At 47.3% G+C, this 26,330-nt stretch overlaps 1 pseudogene; it reads right to left on the bottom strand.

Annotated features, from left to right (window-relative positions):
- Positions 1 to 23,884: 23,884 nt before the first annotated feature.
- On the bottom strand, positions 23,885 to 24,801 carry LOC138471455 (glycosyltransferase family 92 protein F49C12.5-like; annotated as a pseudogene).
- Between the last annotated feature and the right edge of the window lie 1,529 nt (positions 24,802 to 26,330).

Below are 26,330 nucleotides of genomic sequence, written 5' to 3'. Positions count from 1 at the left end.
TATACTGGGGAGAGACATAATGAACAGGTTGAATATGACGATCTCCTTTACTGAGGACGGCATAATTTGCTCTACTCCAGGGATTAACATGCTCACAGCACGACAGATTATGCAAGCATACTGCGGACAGACAGCGATTAGGGCGGAGCCAGTAGATGGCGAACTCTTCCAGTACGGGACAGACATGGCATTTGCATGGATGCCAGGGATAGAGGGAAAGATCTGGAGGAGGCCAGCAGCCTATTTGTTCAGACCAGAAACACCAGTCAATGAACCAGAAGGAAAGGTGGTTCCAGTGGACATTGAGAGCATTATAGCAACAGCTGATTACATTGCTGTACATGCCCAAGACAGAGAAGGAAGAGCATGGAGAGCAGTGATAGCACTAGCAGAAGGATGTAGGCTCACCCAGGTGTCAGATGAGGAGCTGTTCTCAGAAGAAAAGGCGGAAGGTGAAATGGTGTTTATGATAAGTGTGGAAATATGGCTAAGAGTGGCGTACAAACAAGTAGCACAGAAAATTGCAATGGCACTTGAGGCACCCACATCCACCCCAGTTCCCTTCTTTAAGGAGGACATGACAAAGGTACCCACATCATTGTGGACTACTAGCCCCTATGACGTGGGGTGCATAAAAAGTATAGGGGGAGTAAGGATAAAATTGAAAAAAGGTGCAATACTCCCCAGAGTGAAACAGTACCCACTATCAAAAGAGGCAGATGAGGGCATATATGAAACCATAACGGCCCTTATAGATAATGGCATATTGGTCCCCTCAGAATCACCATGTAACACGGCTGTATACCCAGTGCGCAAGGCTAAAGGGGGGTCTTGGCGCTTCATACAGGATCTCAGGCCCTTGAACAACATAGTAGAAGCAGAATACCCATAGCCGCAAACCCGGCCACAATATTGTGTGGCATTCCAGCGGAAGCATCACGATTTACGGTGATCGACCTTAAAAATGCTTTTTTCTCAATACCATTGCACCCAGACTCACAAGATCTGACAAGCTTCACTTACAGAAACACAAAGTGGAAACACACCAGATTACCACAAGGGCCCTGCGAATCACCCTCAATATTCAACAGAGTAATACAGATGGATTTGGGTAACATTTAAGTGGAATGCACAGTGTTGCAGTATGTGGACGACATAATAATTTGCAGTACAAACGAAAGGACATGCAGAGAGGACTCATTAAAGATGTTGACAATATTGGCTGAAAAAGGTTACAAGGTAGATATGGAAAAGTTACAGTACTGTCAAGAACAGGTACTTTACATTGGTCAGCTCATATCCCAACATGGAAGAAAGATTGCACCACAAAGGGCACAGGCCATTTCAAAAACGCCAATCCCACAAACAGTGAGGGAACTGCAGCAGTTCCTGGCTCTGTGCAACTACTGTAGAGCATGGGTATTTGATTACAGCTCATACATAGGACCCCTGCTTGAGGGGTTAAAGGAAGCTAATAAAGGGGAGAAAAAGTTGGGGTGGACAATGGAAATGAAAGAGGCTTTTGATGAATTGAAAGATGCGATATCAACTGCTCCGGTACTGGCAACCCAGACTATGAGCGACAATTCTTTATATTTTCACATTGCGACTCAGCAGTAATGAAAGCAGTGTTGGCTCAAAAAAAACAAGCATGGGCTACAAACCAGTAGCATTTTACAGTGGGCACTTGGATCCTGTGATGTTAGGTCATTTCCCTTGCGAACAAGGTCTCGCCGCAGCTGCTTTTGCGGTAGAAAAAGCATCAGCAATAACCATGGGGTGCCCAACTACACTGTTGTGGAACATGCACTATTTGTGATATTGAATAAACCTAAGTCCACCCTAACCAAGCAAAGGGCATCAGGCTATGAGATCATCTTATCCAGAGCTGAACTATCAATTGTTAGATGTAGCACGGTCAACCCTGCAAGGTTCCTAGCAGAAGTACTTGAGGAAGGAGATTATGCCCACGATTGTACGCAAATAACTGAAATGTACTCATGTACTAGAAAGGTTGAAGAAAACGCACTAGAGGGAGGTGAGCTCCTATTCATTGATGGGTCATCAACTATCGACCAAAGGGATGGTATAAGGAGGACTGGGGCAGCAGTGGTAAAAATGATGGAGGTACCGGTGTGTGTGGCAATGAAATGTGTACAATTTCCACAGCATTACTCCGCTCAAGCAGCAGAATTAATTGCACTGATTTTGGCGTTGAGGGAAAGCTTTGACAAACGAGTGACCATATATTCCAACAGCGCATATGTTACGTCCACTGTCCAATCAGGGCTGTCGAAATGGAGAAGAAGAGGGTTTAGGAGAGCTGATGGCACTCCAGTGCAACACGCCCTCCTATTGGCAGAATTAATTGAGGCAATAAATGACCCCCAAGAATTAGCTTTGGTCAAATGCACCGCACACACCAATGGTGAAGACCACATTTCAAAAGGGAATGCAGCAGCAGATGCACATGCGAAGTATGCTGCATATTTTGGTGAGATATGGAACCCCCCAGAGTCGCAGAGAGGGAGAGGGAGGGGAATGGCTAAGGAGATGTTGATAAGAGAAGGGTACACCCATCTCCCAGCCACACAGATTATGGAGCTACAAGCGGCTGCACCAATGGCCGAAAAAGAAATATGGGTAAAAAGAGGATGCACAATGTCACCAACCGACGCACTATGGCGCCAGGGTGACACTGGAAAGATTGTAATACCACTGGCACTATTGAACACCGCCCTGAGCCAACTACATCACCCAGCCCACACAGGCAAGGAAGTAATTGCAGCACGAATTAGGGAAGACTGGTTCTGCCCCGAGTTAAATTCTCATGTGTCAAATTTTATCAGCAATTGTCTCACATGTCAACAGTTTACGGCCGGTCACACTCTGAAGGTGATAAGAGGTACTATATCCCGGCCAGAGGGACCTTTCCGACATCTCCATATTGACTATGTTGATATGATCAACGTATGTCAAGGAAATAGGTATATGATTGTAGTAGTATGCCCATTCTCGAGGTGGATTGAAGCAGGGCCCTGTTCACACTCAGATGCATTTAGAGCAGCTAAATTCATAGTGAGGGAGGTCTTCCCCAGGTGGGGAGTGTGCGAGGTACTGAGGTCAGACAATGGCCCACATTTCGCAAACGAAATGTTCCAGCACATCACATCCTTGCTGAACATCAAGCATAAATTTGCATGTGCATACCACCCACAGGCCAACGGTATATGTGAACGCCTGAATGGCCTATTAAAGGAGGCAATTGCAAAAATACAGCAAACAACAAAGAAGAGTTGGTTGTATTGCCTTCCACTAGCCCTATTTGAGCTAAGGAATAGACCAGGTTCCGACCACCACCTCACCCCTCACGAGGTGGTTACCGGATGTCAAATGCGCCTTCCCCTAACGCCAACATCAAGAGCATTTACTGACCACGAGAGTACTGCAGATGTCCTTGGTGATGAAATGTACCAATATGTGTCTTCTTTGGTTACTAGTGTAGTGTTTGTGTCTCAACAGCTCGAGCGCACGCGGGGCGGGTCTAACAGCGATCAACAAGAAGACGTGGATAAAGAATTGGAAAAGGAAAGACTGTGCAAAGTTGCTAAAGGTGACCACGTACTACTTCGCAATTTCAACAGAAAGTGGAACAGTCCACGATTCACTGGCCCCCATCTGGTACAGGAGGTATCAACGAGAGCAGTAAAGCTACAGGACAAACGTGCCTGGAACCACCTACATGACGTAAAGATCTACAAACTCCAGACCCGCCCCAGCGCCACCGACAGGGCCACTGAAAGAACAACAGCAGCGTCACCAACGGAGGAAGAGACTTCTACCGCAACTAACGGCCTAAGTGTCCCCATACCCTGCCACCCCCCAGATTCCCCAGAGACAACTATTAGAAAAGAAAGGGGTGATCCCCATACCGCCCACCCCATGGTTACACGATCAAAGGGTAAAGAGACTTCCGCCAGTTGAGCCCCAAACCCTCTGCCCATTGACCCCCTACCCACTGTAGTAATAACGGAACTGAAGGACATTGTTTTGCACATATACACATGTAAACACCTGAATGTTCTCTTTCTTTTCTCTCGCACATGCAGGTACAGCGTATTATTGTACTGTTAAGAAAGTAGATAACTAACCAATTCACTGCCCAGGAGTAGATGGTACCCTCAGACGATAATTACCTGGAAGAATTGTCACACCAATTTGTATATGAAATAAAAAGGCCAACGTACCTGAAAAGAAGGAGGGTACGTGTCTACTACACAGCATTCCTCTTGGCCATAGAACACTCAATGCCCCACCTCCAACCATACGTGCCTGCCCTAAGAGATAGATCGCTTAGATTGGCGTGGGAACAGCTCTTTGCCTGGGCACTGAATGACTACTTGATAGGGAGAGCTTAATAACAATAACTAACCTTAATAACGAGCATATTAAGAATTTTCAGGCGGGCAACTGTAACGTCGCAAGAATAAGCTGCCGGACTGCAGCAAGGTAAGAGCAAAATGCCGGTGAAATTAGCATTTGTAATAAAATTGATAGGGATTTTAATGATCACCGGGTTCTTGGCTGCCTCTGTATGGCAGTACAGCTATGCTATTGATATTATTGCTGTACCCAAACCTAATGCACCCCCACCCCCAGCTGCAACAGGTGTTATGTCAGGTGGTACTAGTAAAATCCCACACAAGGAAAATAGAGTTAAACGCAGCACATACTCAGATAATAAAGGCATTGACAACTATGTACAAGATTCAGCACACATCTCAAATAACATATGGTATCAACACATGACCCACATAGGTAAGCAGACAACAGAAGACAGCTGCTACGTTTGCTCATTGATCCCATACGCCATGAGCGCTTCTCGAACATTTGTTGCCACGGAGATAGATGGAAAGATAGCACGATGTATAATATACCTGGCACTGTTCCAGACGAAAGGAAGATTTCAAGGGACAGTGGTGCATCTGGTGTGGAAAACACAAGATACATATCCATATGAAAACAACTTCCTTAAGACTTATTTGAGTTACCACAAGAGGAGTTTACATGCTGAAGGATTCAAATACATAACAAGTGGTCCTGAAAAAGGAGAAACAAAGAAAGTAACACTGCAGTACCTACCATGTGATTGGTACGCCGCTGAAGTCCCTGGTAAAAACGGATGTTGGGAAAGACCACTGATGATAATAACAGGGAAGGTGTACATGGACAACAAATGGGACATAGGAGTGGTTGGCAGCAACATGGTAACAAGAGAAAATATTCCAACTATTGATGGACATAACCATAGATGTTGGATGACTTGGATCAAGTACGTATCCATGCTCACGTGGATGGAGAAGGATGAAGACCCAATAACAATACTGCCGCTAACTGCGCCTAAGGTATGCTACCAACATAAAGGAGAGGTGGATGTAGGCTACAACACCAACTGTGAAAGCGTGATGGAGTTACCTGAGGGGGGAGCAGGAACAGCAGTAGTAATGGACCATTACTGGGCCTGTGGAGACAAGGCATACCACACACTGCCCCCTTTGTGGAATGGTGTATGCACTATAGTACACGTTAATGTACCATCACTAGTGGTACCCCAGAAGCATGTGAATATGGCGAATTTCCCCAAGATGGATGAAAGGAACAAAAGGAAGAGGAGATCTGCATAGCCTCGGAAAGGGCCAGAGAACCGACTCAACGGCAACAACACTGTCCTCAACAGAAGGAAAAGACAAGGAGAACCTCTGACAGGAAATTACCTGTGGGGAAGGTCGGAAACAGCACTCACCTCAATTCCGCCGGAACACAGACTATTCAGCAGAGCAGCTATGTTCTTCTCCTCAATAATACATCCTGGACTGCAGGCCTACGCAAACGCGAAATGGCTCCAGATAACTAGGTGGGAACTAATGATGACAATTAACTCTACAGTAAATGGATTCAACGCAATAAAAGAGGAATTGCGAGCAGTAAGAATGGTTGCACTACAGAACAGATATGTACTGGACCTCCTCACAGCAATGGAAGGAGGAGTTTGCGCAAAGATAGGACAATCATGCTGCACATTCATTCCTGCTAACGATGCTGACAATGGTACACTCACGGAAGCTGTATCACAATTGGCCCAGATGCACTCAAAAATGATGGATGAAAGTAAAGGTGTGGAAAAGGATGAGAGCTGGTTTTCAATATTATGGTCATGGATGCCATCTTGGCTGTCAGATGGACTGAAGATTATAGTTGGATGTACTATTTTGGCTGGAGCTGCACTGATCATAATAAGTTTTTGGAAGGCCCGGAAGGCACGCACCACAGACGAGAGGATCGAAATGGTTGGTATACACCTCTTGATGCCAACAGATGACGGCCAACACACAGGCACAATCATAAAAGAGAGAGAGAAGTTGCGCAACTAGATCATCACCAACCACCTGGACCCACCATCTGTGAAGCTCGAAAACCCAAGAAACCCAAGGAGCTACATAGGGAAATGGGTATACTGCACTCCTGGAGGAACCTGTGAATATATGTATTGGTCATTTGAAGACCATGTTAACCACTATCGACATTTGGGAGGAATAACTAAAATATGGAGAGTAAGAGGAGATAAAGAAAAGGATATGTTTGTGGTCGACAAGTCGACCATAGGGGGGACTGAAGTGGGAGAATGGAAGAACAGGCTCCCACCCTTCCCCTCTCGCGCCTGGCCTAGAGGATCACGGCCTAGACACCCGCCACGAGAGGAGTTTGCCTATCTACCAGACGACCAAATACCCTGGTACAGGAACATACGGATGTGCCCATCTACCTGCCCAGCAGCCCGCCCTGTCCATGCCGACACCTGCGGCACGGATCAACTCGACTAAACCTACACGTCGTTAGAGATGCCATGACGACCTAGCCAACGGTCAGCACACCTGTGCAAACATGCACACCGGACACTCCCACACCAATCCACACGAAGAATATACTCAGTGCTATGACGTAGGCGACAGACGTACTCACGGACGTGCATCTTTATTATTTTCCACATAGGCTCTCAAAATGCAGAAACGCAAGACGCATCATGAACTTATCTAAAAAGGCTTGCTCACGCTTCTTCTAAGAACCATGTACAATAATGAAGAATATAACGGAGACACGATACTGAGGATAGAGCACTATGATACCGTAACCTAAAGCGCTCTGCATCAAACGGTTCCACCTATGCACCAGGCCCAAGTAGGCCGCAAGCAAAAGCTTCCATGAACATTGAATGAGCAAGAACTGGGTTGCTGACCCTGCAGAATGAGCCCGGCGAAAGCACACCGCCAAGGGCACGATGTTGCAATCTCACACGCTGCAAGCCAACGCCAAGGTCGCACCTGCAAGATAAACCAGGCACACAGTAGGAAAAACAATATTAATTGTGTTGAATTTTGCCTCAAACACGGTCCCACCTCACGTGACAAAGCCAAACCTGACAAGATGCCAAGCCCAGGAGGAAGGAGACGCCTGAATCCCACGTTTCAAGACACAGGCAGATACAATTAAAAGACTCATTGGACATCTGCAGCAGTGGGAGTAGTCGACCTCCCAACATATGAATAAATCCTCACATTGTTTACACCTACCCATATTAAAACATTGTTGCAAATTACAGGTGCACCGCGAGCTGGGAACAGCGATAGTCCCAGACTGGGAGGCTCGCGAGCGGACCAATTAGAACATGGGGCTCCTATCACTGACGCCATTAACATTGACCAATCCTTAGAGGTCTTCATGTAACAATTTTCATGTATCAAATTGAAGGGACAGCCCAGGTATACCACCTGACTAACCCTCAACCACTAATACCGTTCTCTATATGTATGCTATACTAACCCTACCACTGGAGTAACCAATCCAGAGTGGAAGTAGGTTTTTTGTTAAACTTTGTAAGGTGACGCAAGTAGCGCGTCATACTAAGGTAAAAAGGGCCTGCGAGCCCCACGATTGTGTGTGTGTCAGGACGGACGCGTACGCTCCTTGACCCATCCCTGCCGTTTTGTCTAATAAACAGCAGAGTCACCTTGCTTCTTGCGTGTGTCTCATACTCTGTCTCTTTTGGGATATACGGGAGGAGTTGGGGCCTCCCTGCCCAGAGGTCTGCGGACGGCCCGGCCGACCCTGGCAGAATTTCCCCCCGACAGGAGGGTCCCTGTTTGGGCGCCATCTTTGCTAGGCTATAAAGACTGCATATGGAAACTGAGGCACAATAACCATATACCCAAGTGACACGTCAGACACGAGGTTTGTTTTCCAAACAAGTCTGGTTTATTTTCAAAGTATTCTCAGTCAGCCGACTGGGTCTCAACGCCTCACGACGTGTGTTCCCAGACCTCGAGGCAGAGACGGGCCTTGGTTTTGGCAGCCCCTTGATGTCCCTGGTGGGCCAGACCAATGACCTCCTGGACCTTGGCTTGTGGGACCACGATCCTGTCACCCCTCAGCAGGAGACCGGTGGCGGAGAATGATAATTCCTCCCGAACCTTCCACAGCTGTTCAAGCACCACCTTGGCCTCCTGTGTGCACCCCGCCAGGGACTTGAGCACGCTCTTCCACGAGCCCTGTTGCATGGCCATTTTTAGGATGCGGAAGCACTCGTCCTGGGCTGCCGCTGCCTCCAGATCCTCCAGTGGTAAGGCGTTTGGGGTTGCCGCTTTGACCACAATCTGTACCTGGTCGTTCACTTCCTCCACACAGGCTTCCATGGTGCCACCACTCCCCGGATGGCGAGATAAGTAGTCGGCTGCATTGTTGGAGCCAGGTCGCTACACCAGCGAGACTCCGTACTCAAGCAGGGAGAGCATCCATTTTCATTTCTCGCTGGTGGCTTCGAGGATTACCCGGCCGGGATCGGGAGCAGAGGCTTGTGGTCTGTCACGACGGTCACGGGTTTGCCCAGCACATAAAATCGGAAATGTCTGCACCCCCACAGCACAACGAGGGCCTCCCGCTCTATCTGGGAGTAGCGCTGTTCAATCTCCGACAACGCCTTGCTGGCATATGCCACTGGGCGGACGCTGTCATCTGGCCTGTCTGCATCAACACGGCCCCCAGGCCAAACGGGCAGGCATCCACGATGATCTCTGATTGGAGGGCGGGGGCAAAGAACACCACTGTGTGCTCTGCCGTAAGGGCACCTTTAATGTCTTCAAACGCTGCCTGTTCGAGCGGACCCCACTGCCACACTGTCTCTTTTCTTGGTGAGAGCCCTCAGGGGCTCCGATCTGGATGCCAAGTTCTTAATGAAGCGGCCACAGTAGGTCACCATCCCCAAGAAACTCCTCACCTCTGACACATTCTCAAGTGGATGTGCATCCTTAATGTCCTTTACCTTCCTGGGGTCAGGGGACACGCCTCCCTCCTTGAATACGAATCCAAAGAATTCGATGGACGGCCTCAGGAATTCACACTTCTCCCGATGGAGGGTCAGGCCCAGTGACTGTAGCCGCTCAAAATTCTTGGCTAGCTTGAGTAGATGATCCACGTCAGTCTTTGCGAACACAAGGATATCATCGCTTACATTCAGCACCCCATCTAGATCTGCGGGGGCGCCTCTGACAAAGTTTTGGAAAACCTCAGCGCATATGACACACCGAAACGGAGTCTTTTGTATCAGTACAGGCCCTTATGAGTCGTACATTTTGTGATGTACCTCAACTCAGGATGCAACACGACCTGGTGGTATCTGGCCCTGAGATCAAGCTTCAAGAAGAATCGAGCCCCTTGTAACTCGGTGATACTATAGTCGATTGTCGGTGTTAGGTGTCGCTCCCGCCATATTGCCTTGTTAGGGAGCCTCATGTTGATGCAGATTCTCACCAAATCGGGTTGCTTGGGCTTTCTTCCCACCACATTGGGGGACACCCATGGTGTGGGGCCCTCCACCTTCTCGATGATGTCGAGGTTGACTAAATTGTCCAGCTCCTTGTCCACCAGGTCTCTCAGGTGGAAGGGCACTCTGCAGTCTTTAAGAGCAATGGGCTGCACAGACTCGTCAATGTGCAGCCTCACCGGATCACCCGCCATCTGTCCAATCCCCTGGAACAAGCGAGAGTACTTGTCCAGAAAGTCATGAATGTCCTCCAGATACAGAGTAGGCGAAGCTTATGATTCCCAAGGCCTCCGCCGCCGTGCAGCTCAGCAGCGTGTTGGTGCTGACCGGTGTCACGTAAAATTTTGCTGTTATTTTTGCGCCTGCGTGTTCCACCTTTGCCACGATCACTCCATCCAGGGGAATCAGCTAGGAACCTCCAAATGTGAATATACGGGCCACCAGCTTTGGGGGGCTGTCCATGGCATTATAGTGTCCCCCAGCTTTGTGACTTATTCACTGCCACTATTCATCGTGGTTTTCTTCTACTTCTGGACTTGAGGGCCTCCAGGCTTGACACGAAGAAGATGTTCTCCTCTTCCTCCTCCTCTTCCTCGTCGAGCTGTGCCCATTCCTCACCCTGATGGACCTGGGCAACATTGGGCGGGCGGGATTGCCGGAGGAAGCCAGACCGCACAGGGCCTCTGGGCACCATCATGGGTATAGATGCTTTGCACACCTGTGCATAGTGGTGCGCAAGGCCACATCGACCACAGGTCTTTCCAACTGCTGGGCACTCAGTAGGGTGGGGCTGTCGTAACCACACCTCTTCTCTGGGCCTTCTGCCCCGCTCGCAGAAGTTGCCACTTGGCCTCCTGGCGCCTCTGCCGCCACGCCCCACTGCACATAACTCCTCTGCCTTCACAGGACGTGTGCCCGCCTCCATCTTGGACGCACGTGCTTACGAGACCTCCTGGCAGCGACCCAGCTCTAAGATGCAAGCCATGGTGGTCCCAGGTTCCCTCAGCACATTTCTTTGCAGCTTCACTAATGAGCACGCCTGAATGAGCAGGGTCCTGATCATATCATTGGGGTCGCCCCATGCACACGCCAGCGGCAGACGCCTGAGACGGCCATAAAAAGTGTCCAGCGTCTCATCCTCCTTCTGGCGAGCTGAGAACATCACAAAGCGTTCATAGTCCGCATTGGTTAAGGGAAGGAAGTGAATGCGGAGAGCTGTCTTTGCAGCATCAAAGGAGCCATCAGCAGGCTGGAGAGATTCAAATATTTCTTGCACAGCAGGCCTTGCGGCATACCACAGCGTTGCTAACTTACTGTCGTCATTGGTCTCCATGGTAGCCCTGTAGTACATGTCCAGGCGGTCAACCCAGTGCTTTCATCAGAGACATCAGATACATCGAATTCAGGGATGGGTTGGAGCGCCGCTGGGGACCTAATTTGGGCCATGATTGGAGGTACTGGCACATGCCCCAGCACTGGTGGGAACTGGGACGGGGGCTGCTGTTGAGCCACTGCTTGACCACCGTCTGGGTTGGCTGGATCGCTCATGGGTTAAAGCGCACAAGCCCCCACTCTGGTGTGGTGGGGGCCGCAACTCACCACAATGACGTGGCTTGGAACGGGCCTCCAGGTGCAGCAGATCCTCACCAAGACACAGAATACAATGGAGTCCCAGCAGCGTGGCAGCATCCAGATCAGCTACATCACCATGGAGAATATCAAGGTTTAGCAAATGTCCTCCAAACTCACAGCAAGGTAAAATGATGAAGCACCCACACAGCAACACAGGTGGGCCCAGAATCCAGAAATGAGCATTCCAAAAATTGAGCCAGGGAGGCCTGGGGTGGATGTGATGGAACAGCAAGCTTTCCCCAGTGCCTCACCTTCACTCGGTGAAAAGCGCCTAAAAGTAGAAAAATGTCCAGTCTTTTAGGTAAGAATGGGCAGAGCTCCACGATCATCCTAGGCCTAAATATGAAAATGGCCGCTGCTGCCTGGTGGCCAGCCAGCCCGTGGTATGGAACGAGTGAGATCCGTCACTCGATCGGGACAAAAATTGCAGCAAACATCACCGCCGGGCCGGCAACTGGACTCGTCGCCACTGTTGGGGTTGGTTTGGACCTCCTTGCGATGGCTGTGAGCCCCCCAGCACACCCACAGACTCAGCCGTCAGGCGTCCATAGTGTTTGGGCTCCCCGGCCGCAGTGTCGCCGCCGGGCACGCCCCTTTTATTTATAGTGTACGCAGCGGAGTGCAACATCACTACGCCGCGTGCTGTAGTCCTTAAAGGGGAAGCACCACAGCCTCCTTGTCCTGCTGGATCCAGGTCTCCTTGCTCTGCAGTTTCCTTCTCTTATCGGGATACCGAACAAACTCTAATTCGATCTTTTCCTCTTTGTATGGCCAGCTGGTTTTTGATTGGTCACCTGGTGGGGATGGAGAGGATAGTCGTTTTCAGTTTGGTGCTCTTTTCAGGTCCTCCTTGGTTTCCGGATTACTCCTGGTTTCCGGATTACTCCCGTTTTCATTCTTCCCCTGCAGCCTCCCTGCAATCCTTTCTGGAATGTTTGCCAGTCTTCTGCCCACTCAATGGTCTGGGCTATTTCCTGATTGCCCAGGTCCACCCCTATCAGAATCGAGGGAGTCTGTCCAAGCGGGCGTCCAGATACGGCTATTCTGCTTTATTGGGCCACCACCCACAATGTCCGTGGGCCTACAGCCTAGAATTCCACCCAGGGCACCCATCTCTTCTCCACCGGTCCATATGCTTCCAAGAGTGTCTGGCCTTCATCGATATCATGAATGGCTCCAACAGCATGGTCCAGCCCCCTACAGTCCATGACTCATAGCCATCTCAGATCCTCTAGAGTGTTGCTGCAGGAAATCCCCATAGTGTAGGCCTTGCTCTCCAGTGCACGACTGAATCATTATGACAGGTAAGGCTTGCAGAAGTGATGCTGTGCGTTTGCCCTCACACTCCAGGCTTCTACCTACATGCCCTGCTTTCCAGGCTCTCCTTTCCGAGGCCTGTAACTTTGTCACAATGATGTACCCTTTGAATGTGGTGACTAGGATTAGGCAGGTCTAAGCCCATGTATAATTGGAAGGTCTTCCCTCTTGCTCAAGCCTCTTTTTGAATAGTGAAGCATCCCTGCTTAAAGTCTTCTCTGACATTATAATCTCTCCTCCCAGGTGCTATGGTTAGAGTAGTGTGAAAAAATCCTTTTGAGCGTAGGTGATGAACTCAACAAGAAAAACAGGGTGGATTATATATGTGATATAATGTGATATTAACACATGCATTTGCATGCAGCTTAACCATTGATGACCTGCCAGCCAGAGCCAGTGATGGGAAAGCCCACCTGTGAATGCAGGTGTTAATGCTATAAGCGCAATGTGGCTACCTCCGGGGTGCTGATGCTTGACTTTTTGTTTCATGGTGAACTGGTTTCATGCTAAGAACGTAAGGTGATTCCACTTAGAAACACTACAAACAGAAAGGGGCATAGGGGAAATAGAAAAGGGACATTGTCTATCTTCATGGTGTTAGGTGGCTGAAGGGGACCTTACAGACCTGCCGAGGGAGGTGGGAAAAGGGACTGGAAACATTTTCCACTGGGGATGGTGGCATGTCCCTCAGGGGGTGGGTAGGCTGAAGGGGTGTGGGGGGGAGGATGATTGTAGAACTTGGGCTGTTACCAGAGATGCAGCCCTGCATCCCAGGACACCGGATTGGCCACGCCTCTCCCTGGGCGCTTATATAAAGAATGCAAAGTGTTCTTGCCATTTTGGTGGAATTGCTAGGGGTGGCCTTGTAAGGAGGAGGGAGGTGGGGGTTGTTAATGGAATAGAGGGTGAGGAGGATAGGAAACTGGTCTGGGCGCCATCCAGGAACAAAATAGATGGGCAGCATTGGGGACATAATTACAGTGGCTTGTTTCATGTTTGCAGAGGGATTGGTTTGATTGCATGGAGTTCATCGCGAATGATTCTCTTCTCCAGCAGTCCTTTGCTAAAGTGTTGGGTGTGCATTTGTGGTATGTTTGCATGACGTGTTGGGTCGATTCCATTAAGGTTGCATGGACCCCCATCCGAATGGGCTCTCCAATAGTCCTTTGCTAATGAGTTACATGTGGGGTCAATGTAAGTTTGTATACCTTAGAAGGGTAGGCTTCCCTTAGGTTGAGGATACCATGAATGGGTGTCTGCTGGTTGGGTTCTGCTGGTCTCATGCTAAGGTTAGTTGAATAGCCAGGTTCCTGGCTATATTCTGAAGGCAAGATTTGGTGAGGGAAAAGGAAAAGGAAGATCCACTGTGGTAAGCACTACTGATACTGTTTCTCGCCATTTGATTTCTGGGCATTATGAAGGACTCCTCCTTAGATTTCCTGTCCCCCTTTTCCAATTGGAAACTGCTATCATTTCATTCACTAGGCATGATGTTGTCATGTTGTGTGGTGGGCCAGTATGGATATAGACATTCTGTAAAGTAAACCACTCTGAGACAATCTGGTATAGGGGATGTTAACTTACCTTTGTGGGATTGGTCTGGCCAGTAGGCGCCTGTGCTCATGGTGGGTGACAGGGAGCAAAATATCCCAGGGGTGACGCTCAGTTGGCGAACAGCAAATCAAGAGGTAGATTATATCTACCACTGCTAGGAACAGTGCTCTAACGGCACAACAGTTAATCTAGCAATGAATAAATGTGTCAAATGGTGTGGCTCTTAATCTGTCCATTCAATAATTAATTTAGCAACAAAAAACGTAATCATGGCAGCCAAAAGAGCAAATTATAGTTGCACAAAAATTGAGGCAAGGCGACAATTGATCTAGTGATGTGAAATTAGGGCTGCAATTAATCTAGCAATGTAAAAAATAATCAGGTGATGCAACAATAAAAAATATGAGTGGGAGTGTTATTCTGTGTGTTTTCCATTGTTGCTGTAGGATCTTAATGTGGCTACAGTTCACAGCGGGTCTTGTTCTCCCACCCCCCCTCTATACCTGCGACCATGAATGCCACCCAAGTGGCTTGATACAAATCCTGCTTGCGGTATCTGAACTTAACACATTTTCAGGGGCTGATTTTCTCATGGTGCCTTCCTGAGGGAATAGTTCTTTCTCATGTGTTCTGTCCCTCCAGTCCTCTATCCCTCTATTTTCTTTTTTAACCATTTTTATTTTTCAATGGAGACATAATCAATTACAACATATGATCGTTACACTTTGTTGTCATAATGCATAGACCAACTTTCTATTCAGGGTTAACGTCACCCGTTGCTGCGTAAATTGTCTCCAATTTCTTCATCTGTAAATCATCATCCCTCCCTCCTCCCCACTGTCCCTTTATAACTTTTGTAACAGTTTTGAAAAGGTAAAAATATTTTGACTTTCAAAAAATGTGCAAGAGTGTTAACTTTTGATAGTATGAGTCTACAATAGGTATCTCCCAGTTTTATCGTTTCATTCTTAACTTCATTCCTCCCTCCCTTCCCAGCTACAAATTTTGCAAGTGGACCGGCGTCTCTGCAGTGACTATTTCTTTCATACATAAGTTCTTGGGTGTAGATGTTACACAGTTAATTCCCTCTTCCCCTTTATTTTTCACTCCATGTTCTCTTTTCTCGTCGTGCTGATTCACTATCTCTTTCTCTGTTCTGGTGTTAAGTGATCGATATATTTCTGAGGGTCCTTGGTTTATAGAAATGGGCTTCCCTGTCTCCAACAAAGTCTCTGAAAGGGGACCATATGGATAGGTATCTCTGATATGTTACTATTCTTATGGCAGTTACCTTCTCCATTGCCATTACTCCCCATAGTTTCATCCACCACCATGGTGTCGTCGGGCCCTCTAGTCTTTTCCACCTTTGTGCTAATGTTATTCGTGCTGCTGATAGTAAGTGTGTTATTAGCGTGGATATATGCCCCGATGCTGCGTATATTCCCTTTGCCTCTACTCCACCTTAGGTGATAGTGGTAAGTCTCTGCCAGTAATGTGTTTGATGTGTCCCAGTATCTCCTTCCAATAGGTAATTGCTTTGGGGCATGTCCACCACATGTGGAATAGATCTCCTCTCCCTCCACATTGTTTCCAACAGTTTGGGGGATATTCTGGGTTTATTTTGTGTAGTCTGTGGGGGGACATGTACCATCTGTAGGATAATTTATATCGAGCTTCTTTAATTGCTGTACATTTGGAGGATCTGTGAGCTCTTGTCCATATTTGGTCCCACACTCTTTCCGTTATTGGTTCACCTACATCTTTTTCCCAATTCTCTTTATATTTTAGGTTGTCCGTTGGTTGTGCTCCATCGAGCAGTCTGTAGATTCTAGATATCCCCTTCTTTGGTTCACCTTCTTGCATTGTTAGTTCCAAGCCTGTTAGGGTTCTCGTTCCCGTTCTTTTCACTGAGGGATGGGAGATCCAGTGTCGTACTTGCGTGTACCTGAACCTTTCATTTTCCCCTAGATCGATTTTCTTTTTGCATTCTAGGAATGGGATTGGTTCGCTGTTTTGGTATATGTCCTGCAGTGTCAGGTTGTCCGCGCCTTTCCAGAAACTCTTCTTCAGGCCTGGGGTGAAGTCGATGTTATGTGCTATTGGGGATAGTGGACCCAGTTCTCGTATGATCTTTTTCATTTGCATGGCTTTGTCCCAGCTACTCAGGGCTGTTTTAGTAGCTCCTAGTAGTTTTCCTTCTGCTTCGCGGACCTTGGGGTTCAGTGCTAGGAGCGCTGTTATCGGGATCTGTGTGGGTGCTTGTTCTATGGCTCTCCATCCTTTGATGTCGTCTGGGTTAGCCCACTGGAGAATGGGGGCCAAGTGCGCTGCCATGATGTATCTGCCCAGGTCCGGGACCCCCAGGCCTCCCAGGAGCGGGGGACGGGTCAGTATGCGTCTCTGTATTCTGGGTCTCTTTTTCACCCATATGAATTTAAATACTGCGTTTTGAAGTTCTTTGATTATCTGTGATGGGATCTTCGCGGGTATTGAACTCGTCACGTATAGAAGGCGGAGGAGAAGGGTCATCTTTACCGCTGCTATTCTGGCGAACCACGATAATTCCTGATTATCCCATCTCAGCAGGTCCGCTTTTAGTTGTTTCCAGAGAGAGGGGATGTTTGATTTATATAAGTCCTCAAATTTCTTTGCCAGGTGAACTCCCAAGTATTCTAGCGTTTTTTTCCTACCATCTCAGGGGGAATCTTTGCTTCATGCAGTTTATTGTATTTGCGTCTTAAGTTATGTTTAGTGCCTTTGATTTATTGTAGTTGATTGAAAATCCAGATATGGTGGCAAATTCTTCCAGTGTCTCTACGGCTTTCGGTAGTGTATTCGTAGTGTCTCCCATATAGAGCATCACATCATCAGCATATAGTGCTATTTTCTGTGGGGTCTCCTTGATTTGCACTCCTTTTATGTCGGGGTTTCCTCTGTATCTTGCTGCTAGCGGTTCCATAGCCATTGCAAATATTAGTGGAGATAGGGGCAGCCCTGGCGCGTACCCCTCCGTATCTCCACTTGTCTAGAGTCGCAGGGGTTTATCCGAAATGATGTAGATGTACATTGAAAATTTGCCAGGATCATCCTGCTGAATAGTGTCCCGCATCCGAATTTCTCCAGGATCATCGTAGATATTCCCAGTCCAAGCTGTCGAAAGCCCGTGAGGCGTGAGGCTTCCAGGGCAGCTATTGCAAATTTCTGGTTTGTCCGTCTCCCGCATTCGATCACATCTATGGCTCTTCTGACGTTATCTTGGGTGTGTCGTCCCCTGACAAAACCTGCTTGGTATCTGGAAGGATCTGTGATAGCCTATTCGCTAATATCTTTGTGTATAGCTTTGTATCCGTGTTTAGGAGTGCTATCGGACGGTAACTTGAGCATTCGGTGGGATCTTTGTTTGGTTTCAGCGCAAGGATCGTGGAGGATCTTGCCATATCTGAGGAGATCGATCCGGTGTCTCTAATTGTGTTGAAGAGTCGGGTGAGGGGTCCCAGTAGTTGCGTTCAGAATATTTTGTAGCAGGCATTTCCAAAGCCGTCTGGACCCGGGGTCTTGTTCCTTGGTAGTGAAGAGATAGCCTCATTGATTTCTTGAGCTGTGAATGGCCTCCCCAGGATTTCTGCGTCCTTGTCTGAGATTTGGGGTAGATTAGTAGCCAGTAGGTAGGATTTTTGGTCTGTCGCGTTTAGGTTTATTCCCTGTAGTAGTTCTTCATGGAATCGGACCATTATTTCTCTTTTCTCTTCCTCTTTTGTGATCTTATCTCCTTTTTCATTTCTTAAGGCAACTATATAGTTACGGGATTTCTGTTTGTTTAATTTGGCCGCTAGAAATGTATTTGCCTTGCCACCGTGGACGTAGTATAATTGTTTCGTGTTCAGCAGCGTCTGTGCCACCACGTCCGCAGTGTGACTTAATAGTTGGGCACAAAACTTCTTTAGCTCTCGCCAGGATTTCTGCGTTTGTCGGGCCTTGTGATTTTTCTCTGCGTCTTTTAGGGCTAGTTCCATCCTCCGTTCCCTACAGTATACTGACGCTTGGGCCATGAATTCTCCCCGGATTACGGCCTTCCCCGCATCCCAGACTGTTTTCCAGTCAACCTCGCCGTTGTCGTTCTCTTTGAAATAGTTGTTTATGGTTTCCTCCATGTGTGCTCTAAGCACTAGGTCGTGCAGGATCAGTTTGTTGAGTCTCCACAGTGGGCGTTGCTTATTTTCCCCTCCGTCTATTTCCAGGCTAACTAGTACTGGGGCGTGGTCTGTAATATATTGTTCCAATTTCCACCTTAGTCACTTGGGGGATTAGAGTTGCTGACACCAGGATCATGTCTATTCTGGAGTATCCTCTGTGTACCCCAGAATAATGAGTGTATTCTCTCGTGTCTCCTTGGAAGAAGCTCCAGGTCTCGATTACTTCTAGCTCTCTGAGGAACTTTCCCAGCGCCTGTCTGTTTCTCTGGTCGGCTGCTGTAGGGGGGAGGGTTTTGTCGAGGTTAGGGTCCATTATGCAGTTGAATCCCCTCCTATGATTGTTTGGCCTTCACACCAGCTCCCTATTTTCAGCAGGAGATCTGTGATGTATCGGTCTTGTTTGTCGTTAGGAGCATATATCGTCAGGATTGTGTAGGTCTTCCCTTTTATAGTTCCTTTGATTCCCAGGTATCTCCCTTCATTATCACTAATCATCCGTTGTTTTCGGAAGTTCAGTCCCTTAGTTAGCAGTATTGCGACCCCTTTTGTTTTCGAGCCGCTGGAGGCGAAGTATTGTTGTGGGAATGCCTTGTTACGCATTCTTTTTTCATCCGTTTTCAAGAGGTGGTTTTCTTGGAGGAGCACTACCTTTGCAGGCATCTTCATGAGCCTGTTGAGAATCGCACGTCGTTTCCCGGGGGAGTTCAGCCCTTGTACATTTAGCGATACGATCAGTGTATCTGCCATTTTTGTATGTAATATGTTTGTTGCTTCTGTCTTTTGGTGTGTCTTGTTTGGGTTAGTTTGAGGTGGCCCACCTGCTGTGGTCAGGTGTTTCCTCGGTTTCTCTTCCAGTTGCTTCTTTGTTTAGTGTCTTCTTCAGGGTGTTTCGTTCGTGATATTTGAAGGGGCCTGCCAGTTTCTTTTCTCTATTAGATCTTCTTTTCCTCTCGGATGACCATTCCCATTGGTTATTTTGGCTGCTGGGTGCGCTCTTTTGTGGGCTAGTTTCGGTTTGGCTTTGTTCTTCCTCAATTTGTACTAATGAAAGGCCTTCTTCGCATGTACTGATCCTTCTTTGTTTCTCTTTCCAGGGGAAGGCTAGTCCAAAGCGGAATGTCCATCTGTAAGCTATTTGTTGGGCTTGTAATGCTTTTGTGATCGGTTGCATAAGCTTCCTTTTATGTAGGGTGATCAACGCTAGGTCCTGGTACAGTTGGATTCGTCCTCCATTGATTGTTAGTTCTTTGTGGGCACGTGCGGCTGTCAAGATGTCTTCTTTCAGACTATAGGAGGTCATGGCAATAAGAACATCTCTAGGTCTCACTCCTGGTTCATTCCTTTTGGGGCCCACTCTGTGGATTCTGTCAAATTCAAATCTCTCTGGGGGGGGCGTCGTTCAGGATGCTGCTGAAGCAGTGTTGCATGGTGTCCCGTAGGTTTCTATTTGGGTCTGGAGTGTGTTTGTTATCCTGGATTCCATGCCCCTAAGGCAGTCAAGCAGTTCTTCCTTATTTATAGCCATATCAGAATTGTTAGGCGTCGTTGGTTCTTCCTGGTCCGGAGGTTCTTGGGGGGCACTTTGTTGTGTTGTGCTACAGCAGCTTTCTAGCAGACAACTTTGGTTTTTCGCCGGTGTCTTGGTTCTTGTGTGGGGGTTTTTTCCTTTAATCCCGGGCATCAGGTTCACTCCCCGTTGAGACTCCGTGTGGGCCTCTTGACACTTGTTTTCGTGGGTCTCTGCTAGGGATAGCCCCGTCCGATTAGGTTTTCCTAGCGGTATTCCGTGTGGTTGGGCATGATAGTGTCCCCAAACACCAAGCTGGGGCTGATCAGCGGGGCACAAAAGGCGCCAATCACAAAGTGTGGGGTACCTCCAGATAGTCATGTTTTTAATGGCAGGGGAGAGGGGGCGGGGGGCCCCGGGCGCGCTCCCGCATCGGCCGAGGTGGTGGCAGGGCCCAGTTGGGGGGGTCAGTACCCTCCTGGGTGTTGTTGTTGGTCTCAAGGAGGGGGCACTCTCCCAGCCTGCACCCCCGCTCCTTACCTCTCCCCGGTGTTGGCGCTGGTCGGGAGCATCTCTGCTACTGCCGCCGGGCGTTTTAAGGCCTGCTGTGTGTAATCCACTTGCACTGCGTGGACTGCACTGGTGGTCTCAAGAGTCCATTGTACTGCTGGGGCAGCAGCCACCCCTCTCCTCACCTTTCTCCTTGGGGTTCTGTGTGTAGGGGGTGTCTAGGCGCGCTCCAGCGTCGGCCCAGACGGTGATGAGCCCCCTTATGAGTGTCACAGGACAGGAGCGGGTCCGCGATATGTCACTAGGTGGATGGGGCTGGGGGGCTCCGGTGCGGGGCTCTCTGGCTTCACTGCAGCGTCATGTGGGTGGCCGCGTCATGGGCAGGGGGTCGTATCCCCTGCTCTTTGTGCAAGGCCACCCAGGCCCCACCCCAAGACCGGAACGGGTCCGCTTTATGGCACCAGCTGGATATGGTCGGAGGGGAGTTTTCCTCCCTGCGCTCCCATTGGCCCGGCTCCCTTCCGCCGTCTCCTCACCTCTCGCCGCTTCTGGCGCGTGTTCCCAGGGCCCGAGCTCGACCCGTGTGGGACTCAGAGGGAGAGGGGCCCGCTCGTCCTGCCCGGGGGCCGACGGATGTCTGGTGAGCCTCCCTCACCTGGCCCAATGTTCGTCTCTTCTCTACTGCTCTCCGGAGTGCCCCCGTCTCCCTCTCCGTGTTACGCGGCTCTGTGGTACGCGGCCCCGTGCTCCAGTGAGCACTCCGACACAGGAGCTCCTCACGAGGGGTTGCTTCCGGTGTGAAGCCTCCCTCGGTGTCTGGTCTCTGCGTTTCCTATGCGTGCGCAGCTGGGGGCCCAGCTCCCTCCGATCTTCTCCAGCCTCCTCTCTAGGGCCTGCGATCCCGGGGCGCGAGTCGCCGCCCGGGGTCTAGGGCACACGGTGCACTCTGCTGGGGGTGACAGCACTGCTAACCATGTCCCGCACCGCTCTCCTAGGTGTTCGGGTGATTTTGGGTGATTTCTTAGGAAGGGGCCCTCCGCACCGGTGCAGTGTTTCGGGCAGGCCGCCCAGGGACCGACCTCTCTCCGCTTCACACCAAAATCCCTGCCGGGGATTCTCTCACCCTTTTAGGCCCTGCAGTGGTGGCGGAGAGCCTCCCCTCTATCCCTCTTTAGTGATAAGGCATCTCCCCCCTGGATGACATGAGATTTGATTCCTGACCTAGGCAGCATGCCTGAATGAGGACTGAAGGATCTCTGTTGAGGGACCACCATTTACCACCACTGGGGGCCCAATTCCCTTGGTGGATGGCTTCCCCTTAGTCCCACACTTACAAGGTTCCCCTCAATGGCAATGTGTAGGTGACATCATCACACTTGTCAAGTTAAAAATAAACGTTTCACTTAATTGATGGTTTCTTTGTGATCTTGCATTTCAGTTGTTTAAATGTGAAAAAAGGCTGTATTCTGGACTCTTTGCTTACTGTAAATGCTCAATCAATGCAGATTATTTCAAAAGGGTGCACACAATCCATTGAAATTATTACAACAAATACATGATCGAGATACACAATCTATACAATACTCGGACAACATTATATATGGGATAAAGTTCCCCCTAGTGTACGCCATAAGGATATTAAGTCACTGAGGATTTTTGTGACCAAATGGAGGAACGAGGCCATGGATCTTCGAGGTGACTTGCAAATATCCTTTTTACAAACAGTAGGGGGTATTTTATAACTTATAATACATGGCCACTCACTGCCATCTTCTTTATTATCTGGCATCTTGTTTAATCTAATGTAAGATATCTTCCATTTGCCATTCCATATAATTAAGGTAGAATTTGTTTGGATTTAAAAACGCTAACTTGCAGCTTGTAATGTGCTGCAGAAAAGTAGTTTGAGCAGTTTAATAAAATAATAGAAATACACTTTTCATGTTGTGCTTTAAAATAAGTGAAAACACGCTGATTCTTTCTCACATGTATTAAACTCCAGAAGTGCACACATTAAACAATCTACCATAAGCACCCTTGTCAATTACTGTTTGTAAAGTGTCACAGAAAAGTATTTTACAAGCACAGAATTTGAAAAGCTGGAGTTGTGCTCTTTACTGGCGCAATCTGCAGGCAGGCATTGTAATGTGACAAATGAAGCGTAATAACTGATTACAGAGCGGTTGTGATGTAATTTTCTTATACAGGTCAGTTATGATGTCACAACTACCCTGTAATAAGAACATTGTTTCCAGGCTTTTATACAAATATTGCAGGCTGCCATGTATTATAAAAGTATACTATAATTCAATCTATGAAAACACATACGGATTCAACTACTGAAAGAACACATTACTGGAGGTTCCTGATTAAAAAGAGTGTTGCCCAAAAAAAGACTTGAAGAGCCAAGTTGATGCTTGGATCAGAAAACACAATTTAATACCAAAATCCATAGCAGATCATAGTGGCTACAATACAAATTAAAATGCAGACATGACTCTAAAATAGCACCGCTTTTAAATGCTTCTTGACTTTGCCAGCAAGGAGGTCATTCTCTGGCTATCTGTTTTCTACTTTATATACACATTGCAAGGAAAACAAACAGTAGCAAACCTTGCTACTTCAAGATGATCAAAGGCAACCTAATTAGACATGCAAACGTTTACCTGCATTGCATCTCAAAAACACATTGATTAAAGATTTGTTTTGAGACCATAGAATGTCCTTGTAGGTGAGAGTGTATCGCTATAGCTTTACGCTTCATAGTACTGTCCGAAAAAAATACATTTTCTTCAGTGTTCACAATATTTGGGAATGTAGACAAAACAGTCTCTAAACAAAGTTCCTTTTCTGTAGCAATGTCTTGTTCTTGAATTTGCTTTTTTGTGTTTTTCCCTTTTTCTACTTTCTGTTCCATTTAGTCACTGTCCCTGTTTCCCCTGCTCTGCCACAGCATCCACAGCCCATGAGGGTGAGCCGCCTGTTTTCTTTGGCACTATCAGATGAGAATCACTCCAGCAATACTAATACAATTGAAAGATTCCAAATAATGAGCTGTCATTAAGCGATTGATTAAAGACGCACTGTATCTCCAGATAGTGGTATCTCTAATTAAGGATGATTTTGGTAATTCGGGTTGTTGCGGTGCCCTACAATGGTGCAGGATTGCAATGTCTCTACTCACCATAAGCGATGTTTCATAGCCCTTCACGACTTTGTCAACAGAAATCTATATTACTTTACGGGGATTGACAATCAGTTTATTACTATAGTTAGTTTTTGGTTCATGGAAAACATTCAACAGAATGTTATTTCCCGGTATGGCATTCCAAGCTGACAGATTGAAAGTTGAGTCATACACATTGTTGAGGAAGACATGGTATTAAAGATGAAGACACTCTTTTTTGGGTGTTTCTGTTGGAGATTCGCCATCATGCTTGCCCAATTCTGGTGTTTTTTGGGCATAATAATTTAATCTATATCAATGAGTACCACATACTTGCTTTTATACATATTTCTGTAGAGACAGTCATTTAGTGTTGCCAATTGTCCATAATAGCCCAAGTCTTTTGAACGGGAATCCATTCTAATATGCCATGCTGTCGAAACGTCAAGGTACAAGTCGATTGGCCAGGGTATCACTTTGACAGTTCCTTTTGCAATGTAATGTTTCATGACCTTGTCTATCAGTGAGCTGCATCTGTGGTTATAGATCATGACTTTTTGGGCACCCAGCAGTTTATACATCTCTATGGCTTGAATAAATTGCAAAGCGTTGGTCGAATTTCCGAACATCGTGGAAATGCACACTGTGAATTCAGCGGAAAATGCACCGGGACTACGGTTCCTGATCTCAATCAGAGGCAGTTTGTCAGCATCTCCTTTTTCAGATGAGTGAATGGACACATATTTTGCAGCGCAATTGCTCACTGCTGGGCAAAGAAGATGAGCTATCACATAAGGGAATCCAAAATGGTGGGCATGAAGATCAATACCTACCTTTTGAATAACCGGAGATCCATTAAGTTGCTCCAGATCAACCAACAGTAGAGTTCTTTCACATCCCGACGATGAAGAATTGCGATTAATCGTATAGTAGGTTTATCTGGATTATCGTAATATGCTCCAACTATAAAGGTTCTGTTGTCTTGTAGAGGTGTAATGCTGTCGATTGCAAGATTTTTATGCTTAAGGATGGGTTGTTTAGTTAGCATGTAGCTAATTGTGGAAATGAGTGCGATAGTACCAAGCATACAGAATATCCAGGCTCTTCTCAAGAGAGACATTTCGAAATGGTTTACAGAATCTAATGCCCCACACGTTCAAAGGACCTGCAACAGAAAGGGAAACAACGGGTTAGTGGCTTTATAAAAAATATGATAAGTCAATTTGTTCTCAGTTACTACATTTTATTTCATTGCACACATGTTTCATATTATGCAGTTCAACTCTTTTCTTAAATGAAAGCATCAAGACACATCTTTGAAATTACATAACTTCAATGCCTATCACTGAGAGTTCAACAAGGCATGATTCACCCTTTGCCCCGATACCAGACCCATTGTCTCATCAAGGGACCACTGCTTGTTTTATTTCTTTTATCCCATCACCAATATGCTCAAAGAGGAGTAATTGCTTCTCTCCACTGCCTCTTTGGTGTGGTGCTTGATGGATATGGTGCTGCCTATGCACAAGGCTTGCCTTCGCCGAGGGCATGGTGCTGTACGGGAATGTGTTTACGCTCATCTGCCAGATTCACTCGAACGGCATTGGATTGGCAAGTGGATTTGTATTCATTTTCTTATTACAGAACTACAGGATAAAAGTATGCAGGGTGGTGTCGTGGGCAATACAGTATGCAGCTATCCTTGCAGCTGTGATGGCCAAGGAGACAAGCCAAGCAAAGGCTAACATTTACAACTCTACAATAATAATCCCATTTCGAACCACTTTGCCATCTAATGCCAATTTTACCTAAAACATTTATTTTACTACATTGTTATTTTATTTTGTAAAGTCAAAGCTTAATCCACAAACAGGAAAAATGACATCACGCGTGCACTACACTCCTTAATGTTATTATGGTGTAATGGCCATTTATTTTTTAAGTGCTCAAGGTGCCTTCTACGTGCTGAACTCCCCTTCCCCGGCAATACACACCTGAAAGAAACTGGGTTCCATGTGAAAAGTGCAAACAGGTGGTATTAACATCTCTGCAGAAGATAAACATCACCACCAAAACTCAAAAATACTGTAAGAAAGGTATGAAATTAAAAAAGGCAGCCCAAATCATAGGGCACATTTCAATGAAGATGTCACAGCAAGAAGAATCCATTATAACTATTATTTTACCCAAAAAGCCAAAAATGACATTGGTTGTGAAGCAGTTCTGAAACTGGAATTGTTTACTAGCTGGAGGAATTATTTCAAATTCGCCCTGGGCCTTTTGATAGGAGTGTCTGTTTTCAGCTAAGATTTCTGTGCACAGAACCCGTCTACCAACCTAGCCCTGGCCCTAAATGCTTCTACAAGTGTGCATACTATGCCTGCATTACCACAAGCTGTGAGTAGTTTTTGTATTCTTTGTTGTTTTTTTACATGTTTTTGTTTGTATTTTAATTGCTTGAAGATGTCAAAATAAAAGCACCAACATACATTTGATAAAAGTGCAATTCAGAAAGCATAGCAGGGCTGAAAGTCGAACCAAGCTCCATTGGCATTCTGCCACCGGCAGTGAATGCTA

Source organism: Ambystoma mexicanum, chromosome 8, assembly GCF_040938575.1.
Source record: "Ambystoma mexicanum isolate Mex_15411 chromosome 8, UKY_AmexF1_1, whole genome shotgun sequence".
Classification (NCBI taxonomy): Eukaryota; Metazoa; Chordata; class Amphibia; order Caudata; family Ambystomatidae; genus Ambystoma; species Ambystoma mexicanum.
This window is presented reverse-complemented; position numbering and strand designations above follow the sequence as displayed.